Source organism: Drosophila innubila (assembly GCF_004354385.1).
Source record: "Drosophila innubila isolate TH190305 chromosome 2L unlocalized genomic scaffold, UK_Dinn_1.0 5_B_2L, whole genome shotgun sequence".
Classification (NCBI taxonomy): Eukaryota; Metazoa; Arthropoda; class Insecta; order Diptera; family Drosophilidae; genus Drosophila; species Drosophila innubila.
Genome location: NW_022995373.1, coordinates 1,034,569 through 1,057,162, shown reverse-complemented (window position 1 = coordinate 1,057,162; position 22,594 = coordinate 1,034,569). Strand labels below are relative to the sequence as shown.

At 37.2% G+C, this 22,594-nt stretch overlaps 1 protein-coding gene across 1 annotated transcript in view; it reads right to left on the bottom strand.

Annotated features, from left to right (window-relative positions):
- The window catches only part of LOC117782628, a 94,479-nt gene that overhangs the window by 28,315 nt on the left and 43,570 nt on the right, over positions 1-22,594 (bottom strand). The gene's annotated exons all lie outside the window — the stretch shown is intronic.

Genomic DNA, 22,594 nt, shown 5'->3' with positions numbered 1-22,594 from the left:
GACGTTGGGCTTCGTTTCCTTGCCATTCTCAGGACAGAGAATCTTGACTTGTGGTTAAAGGACAGTGGTTAGTTTGCCTGCCTGCCTGCCTGCCAACTTTCCAGCTCTTAGTCGTTGCCAGCACAAATGAAGCTGTGTTCCATGCGGATGCCACGGAGATGGGTATGGCCCAGAAGAGGAAGCGAATATGGCAGACACAGAAAATGAAGTTTGGACAGGCTCTAATTAACATTCTGATGAAGCAGCTCTTTCCACAGTCAAATATCTCACAGGTAACGCTAGAAAAAAGTAAGAAATTCAAGGGCAGATTTCTAAGTAGAAAATGATCTAGCATTAAGTTATGGAAATTTCAACAGAGTTATTGAAATCGAAAAGTCAAGATGAACGGAATATGTATCGTAAGACACATAGATAGTTTAAATTAAATGTAATAGCAGTTTTTTTTTTAATCTGATAGTTCATTAAGTTATTAGTTAAAACAAGGAATAAATAGGACTGATGAACTTTATTATTATTCTTACAAATAGAGAATTGAATTTTATTGGGTTGCTATGAATAGAGTTGATTTATTATTAAATGTAAAGAGCATTAAAATGTAACAAATAAAAGTTGGAAGTTGGATTGTCAAAAGAAATTGTTAAGGTCCGTTAAAAGAAGAGTTAAATTCAAGAATATTTAAAATTTCATTTCTCTGCATTGATAAAAATATCACTTTTGAATAGTCTTCAATACGAATAAATGAAGAGCATTTAGTTAAAGAGAGCTGACGAAAAGGATAACTGAATAGTTAAGTTACAAAAATCATTCATTCAACTTAAAGCAACAACTCCCAAGACAATTTTCTAATCAAGCTGTGGAAAACAAAAGACAATTTGATTTTGTCCACTGTCAAACAGAAGTAGCCAACATTGTGTAGATGGACCACTTGTGGGAGTTGGTTTGGTGTGTGGGATTAGGTTTTCGGTTTGGAATTCGGCTTGGGTGTGAGTTTGAGTTAGGGTTTGGGTTCAGGTTAAGCTACAGATTGAAATGCTAGCTGGCAGTTTCTTTTACTTTTAGTTCGAGTTACCCTTTGCTTGAGGCACCACTGTCGATTGAAGAAAGACCACATGAATAGAAGAAGAAAACGTACAAATTTTCCATTAATTAAGGTATAAGAAAAACTGAGTACCAGAGAGTACGGCTGGCTGACAAAGTCAATGGCCAAGCAACAATAAAGCCGGACATTAGGAGGAAGAGTTAGGGAAAGTTAAATCTAGCAAAGGAGAAAACGACTGACATTTTGTGAAGTTGAGCAACTCCTTGAGGTCTTCGTGCACAGGCACAAGCTTATTTGAGTGGGGGCTATATGTACTCGGATATGTACATAAGATTTTTTGCAGGTGGACAAAACTTCACTTGCCTGGGACAATCAACTTAAGCTGCAGAGCTCATCCAGGGCAACCTTGACTTTGGCAGGAGAACGCGTTGTGGGTCATTGCTACCGATGAGCTGTCAGCCCACAAGGCGTATAAGTAACACCTGCAAGGCAAGCATACATACATACATACATACACACAGCAGTTACTCAAACACACACAGTTGGACATAAATCAAGCATTTATTTCCATTGCCACAACATTTTGTGAGTCGAGTTGAAACGAAGTTGCTTTGAAGTTATTAAGAGATGGGAAGAGAAACTTGAAGGGGAAAGGGTGGCATACAAATTGTAACCCTTTACGGTTGCTTAAAAAACTATGCTAAGAGATTCGTTGCCAAGTCGAATGTCAGAAATATGGGCTGTGGCATCTTGGAAGAAAAGCAAAAGCTATAACGGGACGAACAAGTTCAATGTAAAGGCACAAATGATACACTAGAAGGGTTAGAGTATATGTGTTGTTGTTTTTATTATTGTTGTCTGGTACGCCTAAAAGCAGACTATGACTACTACACACACCAACACAATGGCAGAAAGCCTCTAAGCACACGCATAATGAATTACCAACCGGCTCGACTGTACGCATACGTGAATGTGTGTGTGTGTGTGTGTGTGTTTGTGTGTGTGTGTGTGTGTGTTTGTGTGTGTGTCTCATGACTGCCAACTGCCGATGACATATTTCTCCAGACGAGCATCGCACACAGCCTCTTCTCCGAGCAGCGCCTAAAAGGCAGCTAAGAAAATTTGCGTTTAACTCATAAGTGCGTGAAAGGGTTGCCACCCCTCAACCCGATATTCCAACCTCATCCCCATCCCATCCGCATCCCAGCCCCAGACCATAACAATTCCTAAAACCCTTACCCAAGACCTATCTGGAGGAGGTTGCCTCTGTGCGCTGTCAAGGAAATTGTAGTTTAAATGAAATGGAAGTTGCTTTTATCAACGGCGCCGGGGTAAGTGGAGGTGGGGTTATGCCTCCCAAAGTGGGGGTGAGTGTGTCTGTGTGCATGTGAGCTTTCTTAGAAGTTGTCTGCTTATGTGTGTGTGTGTGTGTGTGTGTCTGTGTGAGTGGTTGTCGTATATAAATTAAAATGCCTAAACATATGCATTAGTTTTTTGTCTCAGACTCTCTATACATATTGCCATCTCTTTCCAGGGACGGCAAAGGAGGCATGCTCCAAAGTTTTGTGGTTACGACATCGGTTTTTTGAAGTCTTCACAGCATAGTATATGGAACAAGGGAGACCGGGAACCCTGATGTCTGTCAGAGTCGGTCTAGCTCTTGAGCTGTGGGCTGGCAACTTAGTCTAATGAGAATTCGAAACTTAACTACGCAATCGTGCTGAAGAAATTAAAAGTTGAACATGATGTGAAAGCATATTGAATGTTAGATAGCAGCGAGAACTACAAATGTGTACAGTTTCAACTAGTGACAAATCATGCTGTATTAAAGTTACAATAAATGTTTTTTTTTATAATGTATTTGATTGTAGTAATGTTAATTCAAGGGACTGTGGTCAATTCTTCACTGTTAATTCCAGCTATTAAGATTTTCCAGAAAACATTTTATCTAAAATAGGGATGCTCAGCCCTCTGCTCTGCAGTAAGTTTTCTTTTTTAATTGCACCGACAATAGTAAATCAACGATCGTATACATGCATGGCACCAAGCATACAAACAGCCAACACATGCAAACAATTACGTGTGTGTGCACTGCCTAGATCCTTCCCCTTCTTTCTATTGGTCGTTGCACTCATAAGAAAACTGACCATCAACAATTTCAATAATTTTGCTTTTGCCTTTCGCTCTCATTCCATAAGCTTTGTTGTTGTCTTCTCGACGAGCTTGCACTGAAAGACATTTTTTTTGTTTAAGTTTTTTTTAGATTTATTTATGTTAACCCTGTTAAAATGTTAAATAACTTTTTTCAGTGCAACAAAAAAACTGATCCTTCAATGTTTTTATTATTGCTCTGCCGTAATCTGGCTTTGAACATGCCTGAATAAAAAATCTGCATTACATTCGAAAGATTAAGTTTTTTTTTCAAATTCCTTACAATATTTCGACCGTTTGATTTTGTTGCTAGGTCATACTAAAATACACATATCAATATTTGGCGACCATTTTCCATATTCATGTTCCCTATTTCGGTCTTTTAGCTCTGATGCATTGCGTCATTTTGATGCAGGTCGGCGGATGTAACTGCAGTCTTAAGGCATTAAATGCACGGACAACCGTAAAATATATGGGAAAACCTTTGGCACTGGTTTTCCCCCAAAACGATGAATGTTGGTCAATCAATTATAAAACTATTTTACTAAAGCTGCATACCTTTTAGTTGACGCCGATTTTAGTTAACGAGATAAAAAAAATTTATTTTTAAAACTATATGTATGTATATATATCTAAATATCGTACGGTACAGATTGTTATACGAAAAGGTTCATGCAAAACAGTTAGTTGTTTGCTGAAGATACCGAGGGTTAAAGTTACGAGTTAATCTAGAAGGTATGTTGAAAGATATTTCGTTTACAAAACTAACTGAGTTTACTTGACCTGTAGTAATTTATGGACAAACATTACTCCAATCTAAATTCTGGGATTACTAATAGAGAAGATTGATTAAGAGAAGTCTACTAGAGTATGAAGGCATCTGAACTTCTAAGTTCCAGCGCAAGCCGCAAAGCACAAATATTAGGAATTGTTTTTTGTACCGATTCTATTCTGGCACGATGTGATTCGATGAGGGGACCAAATGCATGAGCCATACCCAAAAATCGGACGACAATAGATGTATATGAAAGTCTAGTAATATAAGTATTATCAAATTCCTTTGACCAATTTAAGGGATAGAGACAGAACCTTTCACTCTATAAGTTATGTTATTTAATAAAATGTAAATTTCAACGCTGAAAATCACTAAAATGTTGTAAAATGTTCGGTTCAACCACAGAGGAGTAGGTTCAGTTCAAGGTTTCACCGCTGAACCTAGGGTTCGAACCTACTCAATTAAGATATAGTATTTTAATTTTTCTTGATTTTATAAACCAATTATATATTTCATTTAAACCAATTTTTTTTTAGTTTTAAAATTTAAATAGCAAAATAACAAATATAAGACTATTAAATAATGGAGTTTATTTTTAAATACTTATTATTTGCTGGTTTTGTTCGAAGTCTCAAATATTAGCGCCATATTAGAAACGCATAAAATTTTTTAATTTATTTTTTTTTGTATCGAACAGAATTTTTTTGTACTCAAACACCTAAGAGTATGTAATGGTTATTCTTATAGTAGGGGTCTTGACTATAGTCTTTCCCAGCGCCGTTGAGTGAAAAATTGCTCCCGGGGCAAACATTTTGGCCACAGATTATGGTACACCATTTTGAACACTTTTATCTCAGAGACTACTAGATTAGGAACCAAATTGAGTGAAAATACGTTTAGGATGTTGACATATCGGAAGTTAATTTTAAAATTTCACCACGCACACGTTCGTCAATGTTTTTTTTTTGTATGATCAAATATATTTGACTTCTTTGAGTTTTTAAGTGCTGAGTCGTTGCCATTTTATTCACATATTGTCTGAATTTAACAGTAACATTCTGAATACATACTTTAAAATACATGCAAAAAATTAAAATTTTTAGCTTTATTTTATAGTGGTTTGTTATTTCTAAAATTGTAAAATTGAAAGATCCCCCAACTAATACCTATTTTGTTAGCTTTTATAAGCAAAATCATAAATTACTTTCCCATATTTGGAATGTGGTTGATAGCAAACGGAGGCTGCTAAGTTATCTTGTCAATTGATGATCGTAGGTGGATCAAATTTATTGAAGTTTTCTTAAAAAAACGATTTGCTAATGCTGATGTGACAAGAATCGTTAAAAAATCGTTGTCAAATTTATTGTATGCTTTTCAAGTTGACTGTCCATTTTGGATAATTCATTTGTTTAATAATTCAAATCCTCAGAAACATTAAATAGTGCCTTAAATCTCAATTTAAGTTGCTAAATGAAGGGGTCGATTGATTCTAAAAATGTAATTTGAAATGTAACAGTTTCTGCAGCTACATATTTAAATTGTATTCGCACTTGTTGTTGTCTGATTAATTTAATTTCAGTCTCATTCCTCACTTTTCAAGATCAAACTTTTTTGAAATATTTAAAATTTCATATTTTCGGCGCCCCAATAGCGCCCGGTGTTGCCCCTTGCCCTCCCCTGGAAACGGCTGGCCTTTCCGACTAGTTTTACTTTGAAATTGTGCTAAATACTCGTAACTAAAACTACCTTAACGGGCAGACACTTACTACATTGACTACTCAAATTAACTGATAAACTTTACATGTGATTGAAAACCTTCTCGTTTCGACCATAAAACAGATTCTAACCGAGCTACAAGCTGTAAAAGACAACCTCAACCCCTACGCCAATCCCAATGCGAAAATGGAGTGTACCTGTACCTCATGCTGTCTGACCCAACCACATTATAATCAATCAGACATACAAGGTGCGGTACGTTGGCAACTGGATGTTGCGTGCTTCAGGCATTGCCAGACTGTATCAAAAAACACTGCCATCGTCCAACTGTGACCTGGTCAACAGAATGTTGCATACTCTGAGGCACCCTACAAATAATATTCGCGTTCCGCATAAAAGCGTAGCACACAACAGGTGTTGTTGTTATTGTTGTGCGATTAGGTGCCATACCATTAGATACAGTGGCGGCCAAGTATGCTACATGCTATGTCAGAAACAATTACACGCCCAGCGACTATTCAACCACCTTACTTGTGATGTGAGTAACTTTGACAGCAATTGGACAGCCACTGGAAAGAAAAAAGAAAATCATTAAAGGGTAGAAAAGTCCAAAACTAAAGCAATTCAAAAGCTCCACTATGATAAATTGGAGGGACCACATTGCGCTTTTATATAAATATAAGTATATTTTTTTGATGTTATGTAGTTTTTGGCGTATATAATGCTGCCTGGGATAAAATAGTACACCAAAACATCATCAATGCTATCAAATGGAAAATGAAAAGTGGGAAGGGGAGTATGGAGTAGTACCTAGGGTGACAAAGAGAAACTCACACTAAACTGACAATGCCATTTATGTTGGACATTTGGTTTAGGCATGAATTATCATAGCGAGGCCGTTATAGCCATCAGGAGCTATGTAAGGGGTATTTTATGACTTTTCAATTAATATTTAATGCTGTAAAATCACATTTTGGAATTGCATATATCGTTATATTTATGTTGCATTTTTTTATTTTTTTTGTATCGTTCAAAAGAATATATCAGCTTTGACTGGATTTTTTGAAACATTTTATTTGGTGCCAATTGTATTATACTTTGACCATTTTTTACCTGGAACCAAACGAAAGTTTAAAAATTAGTTCAAACTACACCTACAACAAATATATTACATACACAAACATATACAGATATAGTAAATGTATATGTCAATAAGCTGGAACGGTGTGTATATAAACACCTACGCTTTTTTATGGTAGTTTCCTTGGCCAAATGCAACAATCGGAAGCTGAAAAATGTCATCTAGGTTAAACTCCCTCCTTTGTGGGCAATTATAATAAAACTCATAAAACGTGTACTACCAGTATTGAGTATTGACATCGTCAGCAAAATCAACGACTAAAGAACAGTTGAAATTTGGTGCCAAATATGCAGAGGATCATGGACTCTACTATTGTAGAGATCATACCTTTCAAGGAAATATAAGATAGTTATTGAAGGCATTTTGCAGGCCACTGAATTACAATTAAAATTACAACAATCAGCAGCAATTTTTTAATAGTCAAAAATGTCAAATTTCGATATCAACTATCACACAAAAATATGATAACTAAATCAGAGATATATACGTAAAATGAATAGAAATGAATGTCAATTTGAAAATATCTCATTAATAAAATTTAGGAGACATGGAAAGCCCGGCCCTTAGTAAACTAATTTTTATAAAAAGGTAACATGCCACTCAGCAGATACTGATTACAGATCCATCACATGTGTATATACGATTACTGAGTTAGAAAGACCTGTTGAGTATCCTCATTATATTAATTGATATATGTAGTACATGCATTAAAGAAATACATTTTTCAGAATTTCCTATCTAATTCATATAACAATGAAAACCTACTGTTAAGATTAAAAAAATAAACAGGTAAGATACAGGGATATTATAATTATAGTCAATTTTTACAAATTTTTTTTGAGATAGTAAGCTGAAATATCATGTTGCAAGTCATGTTAAATTCAATCGTGCCATTAATAATATCAAACATGTCATAAATGCAGAGCTTATAATGTTTCTCTCCCCATAGACTCTATTAATATTTCCATCGTCAAGAGTCAAATTTCACTAAGCTACAACTCTCCCAACTCTCACTCTCAACAATTCGGCTTGCAGAATCCGTCCCAGTCCAAGACAAAAATTGAAACATAATATTGTCAGACATTGATGCCCATTTCCTCAGTAACCGCAAAACTTTGCCTTCCTCCGCCCGGCCATAACCGCAACCATCGACCCATCAACATCGACGTGAAACAGAGAGGTGCGTAAATAATATAAAAAAATATTACGCCTACAAGTATGTAAAGTTTTGTTGCCATATGTTCCGGGGATGCCCCATGGACCAGTAACGGAGCTTGTCGTCCAAAAGTGGGAAAAAAGAAAGGCTTCTCCAGCGGATGCAGCGATTTTACGCTTTTGCACTTTTTTGTCAGCCGTTGGCGCCGCGTACGCTTTCACTTTTGTGCAACGTCCTTTTTTTCCTTTATTTACAACAACGCAGCAGCAACAACAGCAACAAGATCAACAGTAACACCATCAGGTGAAGCAACAACTATGTTCGCATCAGACGTACACTGTACAACATAGGCCCACATTTTGCCAGTGCGTGTAAAGAAAAACAGACACAAATGGCAATTGGTGCGCACATATTTTTTAAGGCCAGCTTTTTTTGGTCCTTTTTCGCGCTGGCCACGCACAACGGATAACGCACTACGATTTCTCACTGGGCAATGCCCGATGCGTGTCTGACTACCCACCGCCACCTCAGGACTGTCCCAAACCCACTTTCTCTCCGTAATCACCTGTGTGTGTGTGCGTATTTAAAAATATTACGCATACGCCGCATGCAACACAAAAAACCGAGCGAGCAACGCGACTGCAGCCGATGCTGGGCTGGCGGGGGGCATTATTATCAATGAGGCAGTGCAGAAAAAACCAAACCGAGTCGAGTACACTCCCGTCCCTCCTCTTCAATAAAAAAAGTAGGCGTACTTTCAACAACTACAAAAAAAAAAATCAAAAACAGGCAGGCGGACGCTGCATACAAGGAAATCTACTTACTCATCCGCCGGCTTCTGACCACGCCAGACATCACAATTAATGCCAACCCGCACACATACACACACACACACACACACATAGCACACACACACTCCCGCAGACTCATGAACATTTAAATGAGGTGGTGGCATCAGGGAAGACAGGTGGACCAGTTAATGCCACCCAAAGGGCCCGATTGTTGGCTCGTTGGACTCGACCTGCAAATGCAATAATTTTAACGTTCGACAGCAACAAAATTTCATTTTATATTTGGTTCTTGGTGCGTGCAACTCGTTGCCAGCGTTTGCAGGTTTTGCAATCCTCTTCATTTTTATTTTCTCTGTTGCAGACAACAACAAATCACTCATACGCCACGTATGCATAATGAGCCGTTAGTCAATGCATTAGCTGTACAAACCCGCTTTGCGAATGGGCGAAGGGAAGGGTGCTGAGGGGTCTAGCCTGGGCGGGTGAAAATAGGGGGTTCAGAAATTCGTAGTTGAGCTCTAAAAATAGGCGAATTTTTTTGACATGCAAATTGACGAAAATGTTTTTGTTTTAGTTGGAAAACGCAAGGGTTTGGTTGCAGTGGTAAGCTGGTTGGGCAGGGGGGATGGGTAATGAATCAAACGAAGCTATACGCAATAACAATACTACTAGCGTTATATATTTTTGTCTCATAACTACAAAAAAAAACCAATAAGTCTAATTGCATCACTTAAAGAACCTAGAGTTAAGGATCGATAGGAAAATTGATGTCGACTTAATGTAAATAAATATATTATTGAAATTACAATCTTTTTGAATATTTATTCAATAACTTCTGATAGTCTTTTCTTCAAATTGAAACTATATTATTATTGAACAATCTTTTTGAATATTTATTCAAACTGCTGATAGTCTTTTCTTCAAATTGCAAACATCTTTTAAAATGAATATTTTTAATATTATATAATAATATTATTGGTAGCGTATATATTCAAGCGTTTTTAAGCTTTTTATTTTGTAAAGTACATTTTAGTATAAAATTTCAAATTGATAACAGACTACTTATAAGAAAAGTACAAAAAACCCCAACTTTATACAAATTAAAGGTACGCACACGCGGTGTATGAGTTATGAATGCAAAGACATGATTGAGGTGGTGGGGCTGCGGGAGGAGATTTGTAAGTCAAATGCATAAGGAACGCAATAGATTTCAGTTAACTGCATTGATTAGCTGTCTTATCGTTGTATTCGAAAGCACGCAGCAGCTCCAACTTCATCATAGACAACACGATTTTCATCAACTTCATCATGAAAATTCATATGCAAATTTCAAACGAAAATCAGCGTTGGACATTTTAGGTAGGTAGCCAGCAGTTGGGCAAAAGCATGTGAAGTGCCGAAAGATGAGGCGTGTAACAATTTGACTGGCAAGCAGGGAAAGTGATTCAAAAGTGTCTCAACAATTTGCGACAATCGATGCCCACAGCTTCATTTAAATGAAAACCAAACATTAATAAAAAAGAGAATTTTACAAAAATGTTCAAATCGATTGTCAGATGTTTTATATTTAATTGCCGGAATGATATGGGGAAAATAAATACATTTGATTAACATGAAACATGCCATATTTGTTATTAAAATAATAAATCGATTGATATAAAATACACAGAAATAAATGTTTGTTAAAAGTGATTGAAGTTGGTATAAATTAAATAGAATATGTGCTTTATGATCTGGATGGGTCTCGGTCAGCAGATAGTCTTTAATAATGCAGCTGATTTTTCTATGTGTCGCTTATATTTTATACCAACCTTATGGATACTCACCTCGGATACGCGATGTGTGTATTGTGTGCGTATGTGTGGTTGAATACATATTTTATATGTATGCTTATTTTATAAAAAATTATTTGAATATGCAAATGCAACGCGCTGCGACTATATTCTGATCGTTTTTTGATTTTTTAAAATCATTTCTATTGTGTTTTTTGTTTGTTTTTGGTTTTTATTTGAATGTAAATTTGAGTGGATGGCGAAAGAAATAATGTACACTGCTTTATGTAGCTGACTGTTTGCGCTACACAATTGTATACGGAATGTAAGCTATCAAATATTTAACGCATGAAATATTAAACAAACTAAATTTTTTACAAAAACCCAGCTTAATTAAACAAAGTCTAAAAAAATTGTATTTGTATTATTATAATAAATGTATACATATATACACATATACATAAACATACTTTTTGGTGATTTCTATTGTTGCAGTTGACCGCTGATTGATGCGTTGCTGCGTTTGACAGTTTTTGCCGACGTACCAATAAATGTTTTTTTATAAAACTAACAATACATAAGGATGCATAAAACATGTATGCAGATTGAAAATAATACAGGTATTAAATCATAGAAATATCCAAATATTGATGCAGTGCAATGAAATTAAATAATAATACAATTTCAATACAAAATATTTTAATTATGCATTATTTATAAAAAATGTTATGGAATAATTATAGTTTTAAAAAAATGACCACAAGGAACAAAAAACGAATGGAAAGTTTTTAATTTCAGCAATTTCATCTTAAAATCTGGTTCCTGATTTCGGTAATTCAATATTATATAAATACGAAATATAATTAGCACAGTAGCCAAAGGGTACACAGGCTTAGGATTTGGTGACAATGTTTGTCATAGATCATAAGATCTTAGAAACTATCTATTTTGCTTCAGTTATATCACATAATATTTTTAGAAAAATCTTTTGTTTGGTAGTTTAGCAGAAAGAGGCTTCACAGGCGATCAGGGAGACCCGAGTTAGAAGCCAGACAACGTTTTGTTATTGTACATATGTAGACACCGTACTTAAAAAAGTACAGGTGTCTATTGGGAGTCATTGTTATAACGATATATGTATCAACAGGCAGAAGGAGGCGTCACAGACTCCTATATAAGAGACACACCGAACTTGGTATGTAGGTTCCTCTATATTGCAAGCAGATCAAGTTTGTTTCAGAATTTGGCCACGTCCCCTTTACCGCCTAAAAATCGACATAGAAAATTTCATATCCTAATTATAAGAACAATTTAAAAGCTAGTGACACCAAATTTGGTATGTAGATTCCTCTATATTGCAGGCAGATCAACTTTGTTTCTTCTTTAAATCGGACCACTATATCAAATCGGACCATATATCATCAAAATCATGTTTTGTATGAAAACTTTTTTTGTTTAATGAGATATCCTAACTAAGCATATAACTGGGTTTTATATATTCTGTCCAAGGTTGGTTTAAATCGGACCACTATATCATACAGCTGTCATAGGACCGATCAGGTGAAAAACAAGTTTTAGTATGAAAAACTTTTTGTTTTATGAGACATCGTAACCAATCTGATAGAATATGCATTTAAGCTAACCAAATATTCTTTAGTTTTTTCCATTATTAGTTTTGCCATAGTAAGTACGGGATCTCCGACAGTCGAGTATGCTCGACTGTATCACCAACCCACTAGATTTGTTCTGTTTTTAAATTTTTTTTTAGTTATAGTGACTAAATCGAACAGGTGGGCATCTAAGCATCGAGCACCCAGTCTGAGCGTAAATACATGTATTTAGTTGTTTTCTATAAAAACGCAGCTTCTAGTAGGATTTCTTAACTGCCCAGGGAAAAAAACGTTAGAAAATCCTATTAAATGACTGTCTTCGCAGTCTTTCTGACAAATGCCAAGCAATGAGAAAAATCAAATTCAAGTTGCAGAACAAGTTATGGACTCCACTCATTATAATTGCTGAGATCTTCTGCTAGGCTGAAGAAGGTAACCATCTCAGTCCCCTAACATTTCCCACTGCTGGCAGCGACTTCAATCAGAAACAAATTATAATCAAATCAGATTTCAGTTGATTTTCATTCGCAAAGACAGTCGCAGCAGTGGCTCCTGCTGGCATCCTGACAGCTCAAGTTGCAATCAGGATTCATTTCAAAACGGACTAAGATAAGGAAAAATGAAAAAGAGAGTCAAGAAGGAGAGAACATGGTGGAACTTGGATCCGGTCAGGTGCGGAGGGAATCGGCAGACTAAAAGCAAAGCGCAAACAAGCAAAAGAAAAAAATCAGAGAAATAAGAAAGGAAATAAAAGAAAAGTCGCACATAAAATTGATGATAAACCGTTCCAAATAATATTTTTTTGCTTTACCGCCAAAGGGCAGTATTCAGTCAGAGCTTGGTAAGGCAAATTTAGCTTCATACCAGTGAAGCTACAGGATTCTCAACGACATTGAACAAGGAAATACTCCGAGTCTGAAGGCAAAATGATGAATTATTGCTGCCTCTTTCGTTAGGCGTCAAAGTTTCATACACCAAGAGTGGGAAAGGGGGACACTGGGGACTGGGAAAAAAACATAAAAATGAAGGGGATACCAAACAAACGTTTTAGAGGTGGGCACATGGACTGAAAACGCTCCCATTCCCAGTTATTGTTACAGCCAACTTCGGTGCTGCCCTCCAGCGACAGTGCCAAACGTTTTGACACAATTTGTGCCACTGTCTGTGGGTGGTTTTGGTGGATCACTGGTTGTGAGTTGGGTTGTGTCTGCTGCTTGAATGATTTTTAAACGAGGCAAGAAATCCCAAAAGATGCGGCAAACGTTTTGTTGGCATGAGTTCACGTGGGTTTTCTCTGTGCTCTGCTCTTCTATTATTTTTCTCATTTTTTGTATGATATTTTGGCGACCCTTTTTCCCATCAATTCTTCCTTTATGGGCGATTTCCATCCCAAACCCGATAGATAATACAAAATATTTTGCAAGAAAAACTTTTTCTTGGCTGACACATTAGTAAGAGTGCGAAAAAGAAGTTACAAAGGGTTTAGGACTTGGTTTACGTCTGTGCTGGAGTATCAGCGGATTGAGCTTAATTTGAAATGAGTTGGCCAAAGAAACTCTCATAAATAATATGGTGCTACCTGATATGAATATTCACTTGGATGTTGTTAACGTGTTAAAGTAGATTGATGCTGCTAGTATTTTTAAGCATAAATTTAAAAGTGCTGTCAGTTGTACTCCTAGCTTATTTAAGTCGATAAAGGCAAAGAACAATTGATTAACGCAGAATTGGTGAAAATACGAGGTCCTACCGTAAACATAATATTTGTGAGCATTTGAATCGATTATGGGCACCAAGTTACTAATAATTTTATAAATTATAATTCATGACAATTTCAATTGCAATTCTCTCTATGCTGAGTTAGTTTTCAGCAAACTAAAGTCAGAGAGCGGCCTTAATACTGAAATATGGCGAAACCCACTTCACAATCTGATGGCCGATGTTATCATAATCAACAACGCCTCAGACCAGTTTCACCTTCAACCTTCCTACTACTTCAACTCCTATACCTTCCACCGTACAGTCACTTCGCGTTCTCGACAACCCAATCGCAGTAAAACAACAACAACAACGACAACAACAACACATCGCGTCCTGAAGCGCGCTTGGTTTGTAGAGCGCGCCTGAAAGTTGAAAACACAAAATGTTCAACGGCTCCATTGCCATTTGCCATTTCCCATGTCGTCACTGGCGGTTTACAACCTTCGCAGAAGCGAAACGTTCTCTGCTCCTTTTACTTGTTTTATTTCTGGCGTTCCCACCCTGGTTGGGCTAACACACCTAGGTAAGAGTACGCCTGGCAGGGGTCGGCGTCGTCGTCTGGCGTTGTGGCGAACCTTCGCAAATGGTAACAATTTCAATTTCTCTGACGCCTTATCGCGCCCTCGCACATATGTGGCAGAGGAGTCAGTCCCAGTCCCAGTCCCAGTACCAGACTCGGACCCAGGCCCATAAGCAACACAGCAGCATGAACACAAGCTGAACCCAGTTGGGTACCCAGTGAAAGGCCAGCGCCAAACTTTATAGCTCAAAGTTGCCGATTTGCGCTTGAGTGCAACAAAAAAAAAAAAAGTGAAGCACCTCTCTACACACATACAAATACACAGTGAAATTATTACAAAAGTAGTGGGCAGGTTGGAGATGGGGCAGGTCTGGACAGGGCTGCGGCAGGGCAAAATGCGTAGCAGATTAGCGATTTAGGGATGTGGAAAATTCGTGAGCCAACAGAAACGATGGAACACGGCTCGTGGTCCACGGAAAAGCAACATGAAAAGGGTTCTGGGTCTTGAGCCCAACATTGGAATTGTTTTCGAGACTTGCAACGAGGTACGAAAAATGTTAAGCTGCAACTTCAACGATATATTTTGCAGCATTTAAATATCCTGTGATACGCAAATACCCTCAAAGAGCCTTCCATGTATCACACTTAAAAGCACTCAATTACACTATGCAACAGCAGGATTTTGTATTGAACACGGTCACCGCAATCTTGGGAAGTGCTACAATTAAATGCGGATTGAATGGTAAGATTATACAACTGCGACAATAAAACAATAAAATTTCTGTACGAAATTAATATTATAAAAATGTAAATAAATAAATGGCATTAGAGGCTAGTGTCTAGCCCTACCTTTAACCAGGGTCAACTAAAAACTCTATTAAGACTAAAAAATTTAATATTTTGACGACAAAATTATTACTAAAATGTTGGTAATATGTGATTACACATTATTAATGATTCGATTTGCACAAATATAACTTTAATGTCACATTATCAAATGCTTAAACATAAATGATAAAAGTTAGCAATCACTGATTTTTAGACAAAGAAAATATATAGTAAAGCCCATAGAATACCGGTTGGTAGAAAAATTTAGTTTTAATTAATTGATGTAATAAACTACTAGAGAAATAAGTTAAGCTCATTAAAATCGCCTTGTAGTCGTAATACCGAAAGCCAGGATTGGGCATTGCGGAATAAAGGAATAAAAATTTAATTTTTACTGAACTGCAAAAAGTGAGCCGATGGGATCGGAAAACTGACGAAATTTCGAGCTAGAAAGCCTATTACTATGAAAAATATAGTCGGCTTATGGACTGCCTCATAGGTCGGCAATACACGAATGAACAGAAAATTGACAAATCGCATTTTTAGATGTCCTTTATCCTCGAAGTCATCCAAGATCTAAGACAAGATATTCGACCGATCTGCATAAATATATGAAAATATTATATGAGTGGATGCTACTCTGAAATTCAAACATTTATTTGTGTAGTCAGGTGTAAAAGGTTATTTTTAGTTTCTCAGTCATTATAAATTTGGCCAACTATATATTAAAATGATTTTCGCACGATAGAAAAATAATGTAATAGAGGTTAAACATTTTCATCTATGTCTGCGCGCCTTTTGCATGCATCTATGAGTTTTTTAATGCTGCTTTGATTAAAAACGCAGCACTTTTTAATTGTGGCAATGCAGCAGGCACTTTGTGCCTCGTCCTAACACCTAACATCCGTGGACCCATTCTACCCACTGCACCACACCATAAACAACTTCCAACTGTTGGAAGAGACAAAAGCAGCCAATGATTGAAGTACGAGTATATCATACTACATTTCAATTGCCTTAGCCTTGCACCCCTGTGATGTGGAGTCAGGCTGTTTGCCTCGCTGATAGACAGTTTCTGTTTGCAGGCAAACCCTGCATACCCCTTTATACTTAATACCCTCATTATCCCACAGCAGCCATTAACACTGCACTCTACTATAATTTTTATGTTACCATGCACTCCTACCTGCAATTAAAATGTCTGCACCCAGCGTCGGATGTGCTATGTCGCTAATAAACCGTATTATTAAGTACGTGGTCGGAATGGGGTTGAGGTTGGTATTCGGATTGGGTTATGTTTTGGAGGCATTGCATGTTGACCCCTCTTTCTCCCCTCTCTCTAGCTCACTCTTTCTCTGTATAAGCAACTACTGCCACTTTCAACTTCCGCCGACGAAATGTATAATATACGCTACTGCAACTGAATATTATTTTTATTTTGTATTCCAAGCTTAGGCTCTCGCATATGTAGCACTCAGAGCGGTGCCTGGTCTCATACCAGTTCCATGTAAATTATTTTTAAGCTGCTTAAGCTAAGAGCGAAAATTTTTATTTCATTTCGTAAGCTTATGATAGAGTGGCTTTACAAAGTTTTTATCTTTTTTGTTAGACTAGTCTGTTGATACAAATATAGATAAATAGGTTAAAAGATGCAACTCTGATGACCTAATGTTACTGTACTTACAGCTCTAAACAATTTATGTAATTTGAGTGACGGAATTTCAATTAGTTGCTTACCTGTAAAAAAAAAAACAAAATAGATTAGTTTAGGTATAAAACAGTAAAGTATTAAAAAAACAAATGTTACATATTTAGATTTAAAAGAATAATTTTTATTTTTAAATATTCAATATTAATTTATTTATTTAAATTGGTATTTTAGTTATTCTCATTTTATTTTGAATATCATAATTAATCAAAGTAATAAAATAGTGAAATTAATTAAATTCCATTCACTTTATCGTCCCCTTTTTGCAAAAGTATCGTATGTTACAAAAAGTTAATTGTTAGGGTTTTTTAGTTTTTCTCAGGCTAGGTTAAAGACAACACTTCAAAATTGAGCTGCACATTCATGTTGAGCATCTTTAGTTGTTATCAAACAAAAATGTTGATATCATACACATATGATACTTCTGTACTCACAGCTTTGATAGTTTTGTCACAAAATGTAGGACAAACGATAAGTATAATAAGCATTGAACTAATGAAGAAAATCTATATAACTTTTAAAATTCACAAAATTAAACAATTATTTCAAAGAGTTTAAGTATATATTTTTTTTAAATTGAATATTCAACTGAATTCAATTATCTTCGACCGATTCGGCTGAGTCATCTTTGATATTGCTTGAATACTTAAGACTTGCGTAACCTTGGTGTATAATTAGTATTTTGAGAGAAAAAGATGCACGCCCGATTCCAAAAATTGTAAGTGTTTCTTCTTGCCTTAGGTTAAACAATTAAGTCTTAGGGTATTTTCAGAAATATATTTTTTTGTTACATATAAATTATGTTAACAAAATTTTTTTGTAAATTAAAAAAATGTCGATATTTTGACACCCGATCGTCGACTGTTAAATCGACGCTTGAAGTGATTGCTTTTGCACTACTTCCGTTTATTTCTTTTGTACAGTTTTCACTAATCAATTGGTTAACAAAGCATTGTGACTAAGGTGATGTCCTCTTGCTTATAAGTGTAAATATAATATTTTCAAATGACTGTTTTCTTCTAGAAATACAAAAATGGTTCAAACATATTTTATTCCATTAACGTTGAATACAGATAGTACATAAGTCAAGTTCATTATGGCACAAAGCAACTGTTCATAGTTAATCCTTCTGATCTCTTTACGCTGTAAGCGTAGACCGTCTATATAATTTTAGCAGGAGGAATTGCATTCGCTTATGTTCGAATTCATTATTAGGGCTGGTTCAGAGTCTCTGCCGGCGCCGCGCTTAGAGAGGTCAAAAGTAAGACAAACAATCCGGACGGGGTCGAAAAAAACTCAGTGTATGCGGTCGAAAGGGTGAGGTGAGGTGCAGTGGGTTGGGGATTTGGGTAACTGCAGACAAAAGCGCTGATAAACTTTTCGCTCGGTCCAAAAGAGTGAACGCTTAGAGGTTTCGGGGCGTTTTGGGGTTCTGCTCGGGTTCCAAATTTATGTGGGCTGCCAGTCGCCGACGCCGACGGAGGCAAAACTTTTGCGTTGAATTTGAGCGGGCCAAACAATTTTTTTTTTTTAGTTTGTCCTTCTGCTTTTTTTATATTTTTGTTATTTTTTGCAAGTAGTTTCAGTTTTTTATATCGTGCAAAGGGAGAAAGCGAGCAAAACAAAAGGATTTTTCAGCTAAAGCGTTCGGATTTTAGTTAGTTGTTATTATTTTATAGCCCCAGACCGATTCAGAGTCAGAGTCAGAGCCAGTGTCTGAGTCTGTGTCCGAGTTTGAGTCGGACAAGCAACTTTTCAGCGTCCAGAACCAGACTAGTCATAAGCAACGCGGTGCCGGAGGGTGAGACAGGGGTACTTGAACGGGGAGGCAGCGGCAAAGCGGTACACAACTTTATATTTTTTTTACTTTTTTGTTGGAATGTGCTCCAAAGCATAATAATAAAAGCGAAAGGCAAGGAAAGAAGTAACATGCTCGTTAGTACAGGCAAGGATAGAAGAGGATGATAAAAAAAAATAAATAAAAAAGGAGAACGAAATGTTGTTGGACTGAGTGAGGCAAGGAATAATCTAAAAAATGAAAACCCAAACGAAAGAACGAAACAAGACAAACTTTGCTGCAGAGGCGTGGGTGCAAAATAAATGAGGGCGAATCTGGGAGGAGGTCGACCAAGGGATAGCACCCAGCTGAAGGACTGTGCGCTGCTGGATGAGTGCCACGGGCAGAGCTCGAACTTAAAATGGACAAACGTGCAAAGGCAGCTCTTCAAATACGGTGGTGGGAGTCGGCTACCGACTCGCTGATGAGCAAGGACTACGACGTTGAGTATATTGCATAGGGTTTACGACATAGGGGTGTGAGGAGAGGGAGGAGAGGGAGGAACAGGAGAAGGAGGAAAATAAAATGGAAGAGTAGCAGCAACAGAGAAAGCATCTGAAATACACTAATAAAAGCATTGCGTCCGCGTGAACTAGTCCTTTAGTTCCCCCGTTTTCTCACTCTCTCATTCCTGCTAATGCCAAGTGACTCTCATGCCAAGCGAGGGCTCCCTTCACTTCTCTTCTTATCCCCTCATTTCATTTGGATCCGTTCCGTTTCTTTGCTTTCTACACCCCAAATTATGCTTAGCATGGAAAGGGTTTGTAGGGTGGCGAAAAAGAAAATTTTTGTATAAAAATTGCGCTTGGTAAAGCAAGTAAAAAGCAGACAACGGCCAAGCCAAGGGTAACCATCCAACTGGGGTGGTGTGGGGTGGGTTTTGTCAGGGGTTTGCGATGTTGGTTAGCTGATGAAGGGTTAGGTTAGTCTACGATGATGCTGCTGCTGCTACTGCCCTTCCAGCAACTCCCAATTCTCTGTTGGCTGTGGGTAGCGACAATGGGACAGGCAAGCAAAAGGGTTAGGAGGAAGATGATAAAATACGGGTGAAAATTGAGGTAAGGGAGGATGGTGGGGACGAGAGATGTTGGTTTAGGCAGCCGGTAGCATCAAAGACAACTATCGGAGTAGCCGATAACAGACAGTGGAATATAGTTGAAATTAAGCAAGTCAGTTTATCGTTAATGTGTCGAAATATATCCATGTTGAATAAGCGAAATTGATTTTCTTTCTAAGGAAATTCCAATAGTACTAATAAAAGTCAAACCCCAACAAGCATTGGTTCTATTTATTGTTTGTCCTTTCAGTTCCGGCATCAGTGCCGGAACGTACAATACTATAATATGAAAAATATATAAATGTCAAAAACAAAAAATATATATATATATATATAGTATAGTATAGTACACACAACAAATTAATTTTGAAAAATTTTCCGAAATCGTACTGATATACGTTTCAGTTCTCATATTCAATATCAATATAAACGATTAATTTAGGTTAGCGGTTCAGGTAATGCTTTCGGCATTATTCAGTGACATTAGCCCTGAACTGCCCAGCTTTGCCTTTAACCGGATTTATCAAAAGGTCTATTAAAACTTAAAAAATTGTATATTTTGACGATCGGGAATTCAATGTAAAGTTATATATACCAGCATGTGTTTTTCAAGTCACAGCGGCTTTAAACCAATTCGATTTGCTAATAAATAACTTCAAAGTCACATAAAGAGTCGTAAAAAAAATATATGTATATTCAAAGTACTGGCTTATGAGAAATTTTTATATTAATTTATTAAATGATGCTAGAGATAAAATAAAAAATAAACAATAAATAATTTTAACTAAAGTAATGTTAATGGAATTTATTGTTTGCCGAGTCTTAAGGCAGGGTTGGTCATCAGGGTTATGTTAACACATTTTATAAATAAATTTTATTTTTTAAAGCCAAAATCATACCGGTATTTCGAAACCGAAAGTGCAAAAAAAAAAAACACTTTCGAATCCGATACAAAAAGATTTTGCGTAACCAACGACCGAAAACCAAAATGCGAACATAACTAAAACCGATATTCGGTTTGATATCCTGATCAAAAGAAAAAGATGTTAAAAGCTATTAAGAAGGTGTCGATGTAAATTTATTGTAAATGCAAACTTGATCAATATTTAAAATACAAATATTTGCCGTTCCATTCCACTGTTTGTCTCAGGTCTGAACCACCTTGGTCGCAGTCAACGGCAGACCAGATACTCGACATCATAGTAGAAAATAAAGCGCAAATTCTTGTTAAAGCCCCTGCAGAATAGATTTTTTCATTATTTTTTTATTATTTTTTTTTTTTTTGGTGGTCGCTTCGGAGGTGGCTTGGCAGTCGAGAGAGAGGAGTGGGCTTTACGAGAGCGTTGAAAGGGTACAAGACAGTGTTCGCGTTGAAATGTTGCTGACTTGAGCTAGTTGCCTGCTCGGGCTTGTGATGTCTGGTGAGGTTTGGAGTCCAAGTGAAACGATGAGTATGACTTAAAAGTGGAGGAGGAAGTGGAGGGTGAAGGAGGACAACGACGATGGTTGAGTAATTCAATAGCAGGACGAAGGAATTCAACTACCCCCAGAGCCAAAGGAAAAGTTGCTGGCGCACGCTACGTGGCGTATTTCATTAGCAGTTCTGATAGTCAGTGAGTAAATTGGAGTGGGTTCGTACGATATGGAACGGTACTCGGACAGGGGTTGGGTTCACCACTTACTGCTCAGCCGGACTTGGTCTAGCGTATGCACTCAAGGGCTAATTGCATTGTAGGCTTCTATAAGGAGCTGTACCTAGTGAGGATGTGTTAGATGAAAACTAAATTATCTATTTGAAGTAAAGCTTCAAGTTGTGATGCAACCTTAAAACTTAAAATTAAAATTTTAAATCTGGATGGGTTTTCACTATCAAACTCTATCATTCAACTTTCAACCTTCCAACAAATAGTTGTTAAAATTTTCTTACCCCGTATTCATTACTTAACTGTGGCATATATTTTTTTTTTCTTTTTTGTTTTCCCAATATTTTGTGGCACAAACTCTGACACTTTGCCTGCCTGCAAAGTTCTCTAATTTTTGTTTGAGCTTCTGGTGTCCGAGAGTATCCGACATAGAGAATGGGGAGGTAATACGGGATAGACGAAGAGAGTGAGTCGACCCAAGACCCAATACTCAGGCAACAAGAGCGTTGTAGCCAAAAAGGAAGTCGCAACCGGAAACCTTTTTTTCGTACTACTGCCTCAGCTATCCAGGGACTGTAAGTAAAGACGATGTTGATGAGAATGTGGATGAAGGTGGAGAGAAAGGACGAGCATCTGCCTTCATTGGGAATCAGCATCAGGCAGAGCAAGAAGAAGTCGTTGCTCAGGCCCCAAAGATAAGGCCGCCAGTCTCAAATCTCGTAAAAGGAAAACGAAAAACGAGGGAAAAAACGTACCAAGAATGAAGGCCAGCGTTTTAGCAAAGCGGAAAGTTGGCTCCAATGGATGTGGACTTTGGGTGGGACTGAAAGCACGGGAAGATGAATCGTTTTGTGTTGGCGTTTTGAGCATTCGAGTGAGCGACTCGCAGACTGAGTGGGCGACCATTAGATGGAAAAGGGGGGGTTGGGACCGATTGGAGTCGTGCGCTTGGGCTTGCCAAGAAAAATAGCTGCTGCCGATGACGAAGGGAATGACGATGACGATAATAGGGAGGAGAACGAAGACGAAGACAGAGACGAAGACGAACTCGATGTCGGACTCGGACTCGGACGATAACGTCGCGCACTG